The 6704-nt window shown below is 55.6% G+C and overlaps 1 pseudogene; it reads left to right on the plus strand.

The window, feature by feature from the left end:
- The first annotated feature begins 382 nt into the window (after positions 1-382).
- The window catches only part of LOC143388132 (synaptotagmin-2-like), an 8031-nt pseudogene continuing 1709 nt past the window's right edge, over positions 383-6704 (plus strand).

The raw sequence follows: 6704 nt of genomic DNA on the forward strand, positions 1-6704 counted from the left end.
CTTTGAACTCTAAAGGGATTGCCATTAATAGTTTTTGGCTTTTTTCTACATTTTTGTTGGTGCATTATAGTTGTGTGAAGTGGTGGGATTTGTGGTTACATATTCATACGTGCACACAGAATGACGGTGTAACTTGGCCAATATTGTTCCCCAGTATTCCCTCTTCCCTCCCCTCCTCCCTCCCCTGGTCCTCTCCACTCTGCTGACCTCCCTTTGATTTTCATGAGACCCCACACCTTTCCTTTCCTTGTCCTCTCTAACGTCCACACAAGCTCTTAAGACAGCTTTCTCTGGTCCTTTGGGCAGCGCTTTCTGCATCGGGGTCTCTGGATGCTCACCCTGCCCTCTTCCCCTCTCATCCCCAGCTGTCCCCTCTGCCACCATGAGGTACATCTTCAAGAGGAACCAGGAGCCCATTGTGGCTCCTGCCACCACTACTGCCCTGCTGCCAGTCGGCCCTGCAGACAACTCCACGGGGAGCGGGGGTGCGGGGGAGAGCCAGGAGGACATATTCACCAAGCTGAAGGACAAGTTCTTCAACGAGATCAACAAGATCCCCTGTGAGTGGCCCTGGGGGCTGAGAGGGGACTCTGGGGAGGGCCAGTGGGCAGGGCAGAGCTTGCAGGCGGGGGCGCCCTGGGATGGGTTTGCTTCCTGAAGCGTGGGTCTCAGCCTGGATTCTCTGCAGAACCCCTTTAGGAAGGGGGGCTATGGTCTTGAACTAATGGGGTGACCAAGGAGATTAGTTTATGTGCCTCAACTCCCAGCAAGGGGAAAATATTTTACAACTTAGAACATTATTTTAAAAGGAAAAATTTTGTAGAAATCATAGTTTTCGGTAGTATAGTAAAACCACTTCATTTTGAAATATGGAAAATAAAAGCCCTGCTGCTTTCTGAATTCTGGCCAAGGCTGTCTGCCCAGGCCCAGTTTCTGGGGGGGCAGCCACACTGGTGAGACCCGGTGCTTCAGGACCACGGAGAGCACCCCACCCCCACTGGGAACACCTGACCTTGCAAAGCCCAGGCTTCCTGGTGGCCAGAACCTTAAAGAGCCTCTGTCCCTGAGTCAGCCCTCTCCACGCTAGTGGTGGGGCCAAGGGACTCTTCCTTCACACGGGTGTGATAAGGACTAGTCCATCTGCTCCAGCGTGAGCTTCTCCGAGGATCAAAGTAGACACACTCCTGTTCATGGAGCCGAGCTGGTGTTCTGAGCAGCACCCGTCACTCTCTCCTCCACCAGAGCCACAGGCTTGGGAAGAGCAGGGCATTGCTGGACAGTCGCCCGAGCACCGCAACTCTGCAAACCACTGGGCACGTGGCTTAAGAAAGGGACAGCACGGGCATTGGGTTGGGGGTCACGGGCCCCTGTTTTGCCAGTGCTGTGGGGTCTGGGCCACAAGGCCCAGTGTGCTGACCGGGGCTCTTCTCTGTGGGCAGTGCCTCCCTGGGCTCTGATCGCCATCGCCGTGGTTGCGGGCCTCCTGCTCCTCACCTGCTGCTTCTGCATCTGCAAGAAATACTGCTGCAAGAAGAAGAAGAACAAGAAGGAGAAGGGCAAAGTCATGAAGAACGCCATGAATATGAAGGACATGAAGGGGGGCCAGGTAGGCGAGGGTGGCCGGGCGTCTGCCGGCCACCACGGGGTGGCTCCGGGGCTGCCACAGCTTAGCTGGCTCCTCCTGCAGACTCCACAGGGCTCTGTGGGCTACATCTAGGGTAACCTCATCCACTGTCTGTTAGTGGCAAGGGGAGCTTACCCAGGTGACAGCATGAGCTCATCCCTGAGAAGGAAAGGGAGAGAGCCAGGCTCCCATCCCAGGCAGCCACTGGAACAGAGGAGGGCAAGAGAGACCCCTCCATCACCAGGAGAACACTGCGGGTGACCCTTTGTTTTCCCACCAGGAGAGACTGAAGAACATCAGGTGCCTGTTTGCAGGCATCTAGCTGGGCTGGGCCGGGGTGAGGAGTTGAATGAGCTGGGAGAAAGGTCTTCAGGCACCAGGTCAGGGGCGAATGGAATCATGACTCATCAGAATAACTGTTATTTATTTTTTGGTACTAGGAATTGAAACCAGGGCCACTTTACCACTGGGCCACACCCCTAGCTCTTTTTCTGTGTCTCCCTGAGTTGCTTAGTGCCTAAGTTGCTGAGGCTGACTTTGAATTCATGATCCTCCTGCCTCAGCCTCCTGAGTTGCTGGGGTTATAGGCATGCGTGGTGCATCATAATAATTTAATTTAATTTACCACTGTCTTTTAGTGTTGGTCAACCTCAAAAGGTCCCTTAATATGCCAAAGCCTCAAGTTTACAGAGGCCCCTGTGTGCATCATGGTCCCCATGTTTTCATCGGGGGTGACGGGGTGGCATCTCTCGCTCAAGGAACCAGGATGGAGGTTGAAAGGAAGAGGCAGCCTCAAGAATTTGACCAGAAGTCATCGTGGTCTTGAGTGCTTATGTGCACGTGTATACACGGGCCAGAAGAAGCCTGCAGTGTGTGTGTGTGGGTGTGCACATGCACACGTGTGTGTGTGTGTGTGTGTCCAAGAGTGACCTGAGCCAAGTCGTCCTGAGCTCACCTTGTGGCGGTGACATCAGGGGCTGGCTTGAGCCACAGGCTTTTCTCTGACATCACTTTCTCTCCTCTCTTGCCTCCTGTGTGGACGCGCCCTGCCCTGCTCCTGTTGGCCTGGGATGCCCTGCTGGTATGTCTTGCCCAGGATGAGGAGGGGGGTCCAAGCTGGGGAAAGTGTGAGGGAATGTTCTTGTCACAGAAGTGAGTTCCCTGCCTCCAGAAGCAAGCTCTGCCACGTGGCAGAGCTCCTGGCCGCCTTGCACTGTGCTCCTGGAGGGGAGCGAGGCACCACACCCAGAACCTGGCTTCCCAATGCAGGGCTGGGCTGTGCCCGGGCTGCCCGTGGGCTGGGGGGCAGTGGCGTCCCCCCACCTTCCCTCATGGCCCACTCAGCTCTGGCTCAGGGTCTGGCACAGAGGGGCCAGGTTCCCGTCACCTCTTGCTGGGCCAAGCTGCTCTCTTCTCTCCTTTTAACCCATTTCCCCATCCTCAGGTCCCCAGGATGACGATGACAATGAGACAGGCCTGACTGAGGGGGAAGGCGAAGGGAGGAGGAGAAGGAGCCGGAGAACCTGGGCAAACTGCAGTTTTCCTTGGACTATGATTTTCAGGCTAAACAGGTGGATGGGGCTGGCGGGGACAGGCAAGGCAGGGCTTGGTTCTTGGGGCAGGATGGGGATAGACGCAGTGATTCTAGAGGTTGCGGACATTGTCCCTTTCCATGGAGAGGGCAAGTTGGAAGCCACAGGGGGTGTATTCCTGGGGGTCAACCCTGGGATGGCCACCATCTGATCTGGGGAGGTTCCAGGGGGACTCTGCTATTAACCTGCCCACCAAGCTCAGGTAAAGCAACTCATCTCTCAACTTCAGGTTCTCCAAACATCATTCCAAATTTCTGGGAGTGGAGATGGAGACCAGTCTGCCCTCCAGCAGGGGCCTGGCCTGCTCTCCAGCTGCCCCCGCTGGGAGGGACGGGCAGGGCTAGGAATGGGGTGGGACCTGGTCTGGGGCAGCAGGTACTCAGGCCCTTCCCTCTCTCTTCACAGCTCATGGTGGGCGTTCTGCAGGCTGCTGAGCTACCTGCCCTGGACATGGGCAGCACCTCAGATCCCTACGTCAAAGTCTTCCTTCTTCCAGATAAGAAGAAGAAATATGAGACCAAAGTCCATCGGAAGACCCTAAACCCTGCCTTCAATGAGACCTTCACCTTCAAGGTAAGGAGGACAGGAGAATGGCTAAGCCCACTCTCTGCCTCTGAGTTCTGCAGACCTTTCCCTGGTGCTTAGCCATGGCTGGGGCCCTGGGACCAGCTCAATTCGACAGTGGTAGGCCAGGTGTAGGCAACATGGAGTCCCTGTAGACCTCTGTGGAGGATGGGGCTCCCTCCTACTGTTCCCTCAGGCCCCCATCTTCTCTCTGTCTCTGAGCACTGCTGGGAGCCCTGTGGGATGGCTGGAGCAGGGACTCAGGCACCTGCCTACAGCCTCGCCTTCTGATCCCCTTGTGCCCGACAGGTGCCATACCAGGAGCTGGGGGGCAAAACCCTGGTGATGGCCATCTACGACTTTGACTGCTTCTCCAAACATGACATCATTGGAGAGGTAAAGGTGCCCATGAACACCGTGGACCTTGGCCAGCCCATAGAGGAGTGGAGAGACCTGCAGGGCGGAGAGAAGGAGGAGGTGAGAGCGGGAGTAGGCCTGGCCCAGAGGAAGGAAATGCCACTACTGGCCTGGGCTCTCTCCCCTGGTTCGCTCAGCATGATGGGAACAGGGTGGACGGCGAGTTGGGCTCCAGGGTCAGGGTCAAGCTCCACATGCCTGGCTGCTGACTCTGGGCAAGTTGCTGAGACTCTCTGGGTGTGGACTCTCTCCTTTAGACTCCAAGGTGAAGATTAACTGTCCGTGTAAAGCGCCTGGTATTGTCCACCCAAATAAGGAAGTCATTATTACTGTTTCTCCTAGATTCTGCTGTCACTTAGGGCCAGGGACGCATGACTGCCTCAGTTTACCCACCAGGAAGGTTCATATTTGCTCTAAAGTTTTCTCAGCATGGAAGCTTGTCCTTCAAGCAACTGCTAAGGACACTTCCTTCAGCCACCACATATTCGCTAAGCACTGACCGTGTGCCCAAACCCCCATTTTAGCAGAGACCTTAGGAATCAGGAACCCCGAGTCCTCATCCAGTCCTCAATGCCAGAGTGCTGTGTGACTCTGAGGAAACCATCTCCCTCTGTGAGTCTCCATTTCTCATGGGTCACAAAGAATCCTTGTCTGTCTACACACACTGCAGTGCCAGTAACAGAAGAAGAAGAAGGAAGAGGAGGGGTGGGGGGAGGAGGAGGAAGGGAGGAGGAGGGGGGAGGAGGAGGAGGAGGAGGAGGAGGAGGAGGAGGAGGAAGAAAAGTGTTTGAAACCCATAAACCACTCTGCAAGGGGAACGGTTGGCCAGGGGAGATGGCTCAGGGAGGAGACTTCTGAGATAAGCAGTCTCCAGTTCCCCTGGGAATGAACACTTGACCTTATACCTGCTCCTGGACTTCCCACCTGACTTGGGCCTGGGGAAGGGGCTGAGCAATTCCCACACCTGCCTAGGACTGCTTGGTCCCACTGCCCCAGTTTCCACTCACCCATCAGCCTCCTCAGGATGCGGCTGTGAACTGCATCTTAGGCCAGGCCCTGAGGTCAGACACTGTAGGACCTTCTCAACCATCACAGCTGTGGGGACTAGGGACTGAGGGAGAAGGCAATATGGATGTGCTAGTCTTGACAAGATGGGGTCAGCCATGCTAGCGACAGTGGGATGGCCGAGGTGACCTGAGTTCCACTTCTTTCCCTGGACAGCCAGAGAAGCTGGGAGACATCTGCACCTCCCTACGCTACGTGCCCACGGCCGGGAAGCTCACTGTCTGTATCCTGGAGGCCAAGAACCTCAAGAAGATGGACGTGGGTGGCCTTTCAGGTACATGCAGAGCTTCTGGCTGCCATTGGGTGGCACCAGTGAGCCAGTCACGGCTCAGAACCCCAGGAGATTGCACACCCCAGCAAGGAGGAGGAGGTCTTTCCTGTCCTGGAACCTGGGTGTCTGCCTTCAGAGCAGGGGAGCTCTGACCCCCTGTCTGAGGTGTCTTCCCAGTGCTCCCCGGCCATGCCCGGTGGGCTACAGAGGATCAGAGAGATTTCAATGAGTTAGTGACAGGATTTTGCTTCTCCCAGGGAAGTGTAGGAAGTGGATGAGGCCTAACCAAAGTGGGCCTCTCCATCAGGCCACCCCACTGGGGACACTTCCAGGAGAGGCGGTAGGCTCTGCTGGCTCTGCCCTGGCAAGGGACTCCATGCGTACATGGTGGATGCTGAGTTTTAGACTTACCTGGTGAGAAATGGGACCGACCCTGAATCACCAGGTACCGGTGGTTGCAGCCCCCTGTCTCTGCCATGCTGTCCCAGAGAATCAGCCTATGCTGGACGCGTCACTGAGCCAGTATATGACCTTTGATGGGTCATTTCCCTTCTTCAGTCTTACTTTCTCATCTGCAAGTTTGGGAAGATGGACTTGGGCAGGATCAGGACTAGGCAGAGTTGCCCCTGCCTAGCACAGTCATCACCAGCTGAGCTCCATACTCTCTCACAGGCCTAACTTAGAAGCAGAAATTTCCTCAATGTGAAACTCCAGGAAGCCACAAGCAACCAGTCAGAACTGGTCCTTGAGGTGAAACCTACTGCCAGCCTTGAGGATCCTCTGTGTCTTTTGGGTTTCCTGTCCTGTGCTCCTTTAGAATTTGGAAGGACATGGTTGTACATATGGGCCAGGGGGTGACACCAGTGAGACTGGAAGTGACTAAGGAGGAAATAGTCTCTTTCCCTTCCATCCTCCCTTGGTCATCCCTGCCCCCATGTTCCCTGCTTCCTAAGTCTGCTCCCATCTTCCCCTCTAACCCCTTCCTCCCTCCTCTTCCCCCCCCCACTTTTCTTTCCTTCCCTTCCTCCATCCCTTTCTTCTGTCCCACCAGAAAGTGCTGTACATGGTGGAGATGAGGTTTGTTTTTCTCCACTTCTGGGTGGGACTGGGATCTGGACTTGGTAAGGTGGGAGACACAGACCATTCTGGGCTGGAAGTCAGATGCAGGGGC

This window comes from Callospermophilus lateralis, unplaced genomic scaffold (genome assembly GCF_048772815.1).
Source record: "Callospermophilus lateralis isolate mCalLat2 unplaced genomic scaffold, mCalLat2.hap1 Scaffold_122, whole genome shotgun sequence".
NCBI lineage: Eukaryota > Metazoa > Chordata > Mammalia > Rodentia > Sciuridae > Callospermophilus > Callospermophilus lateralis.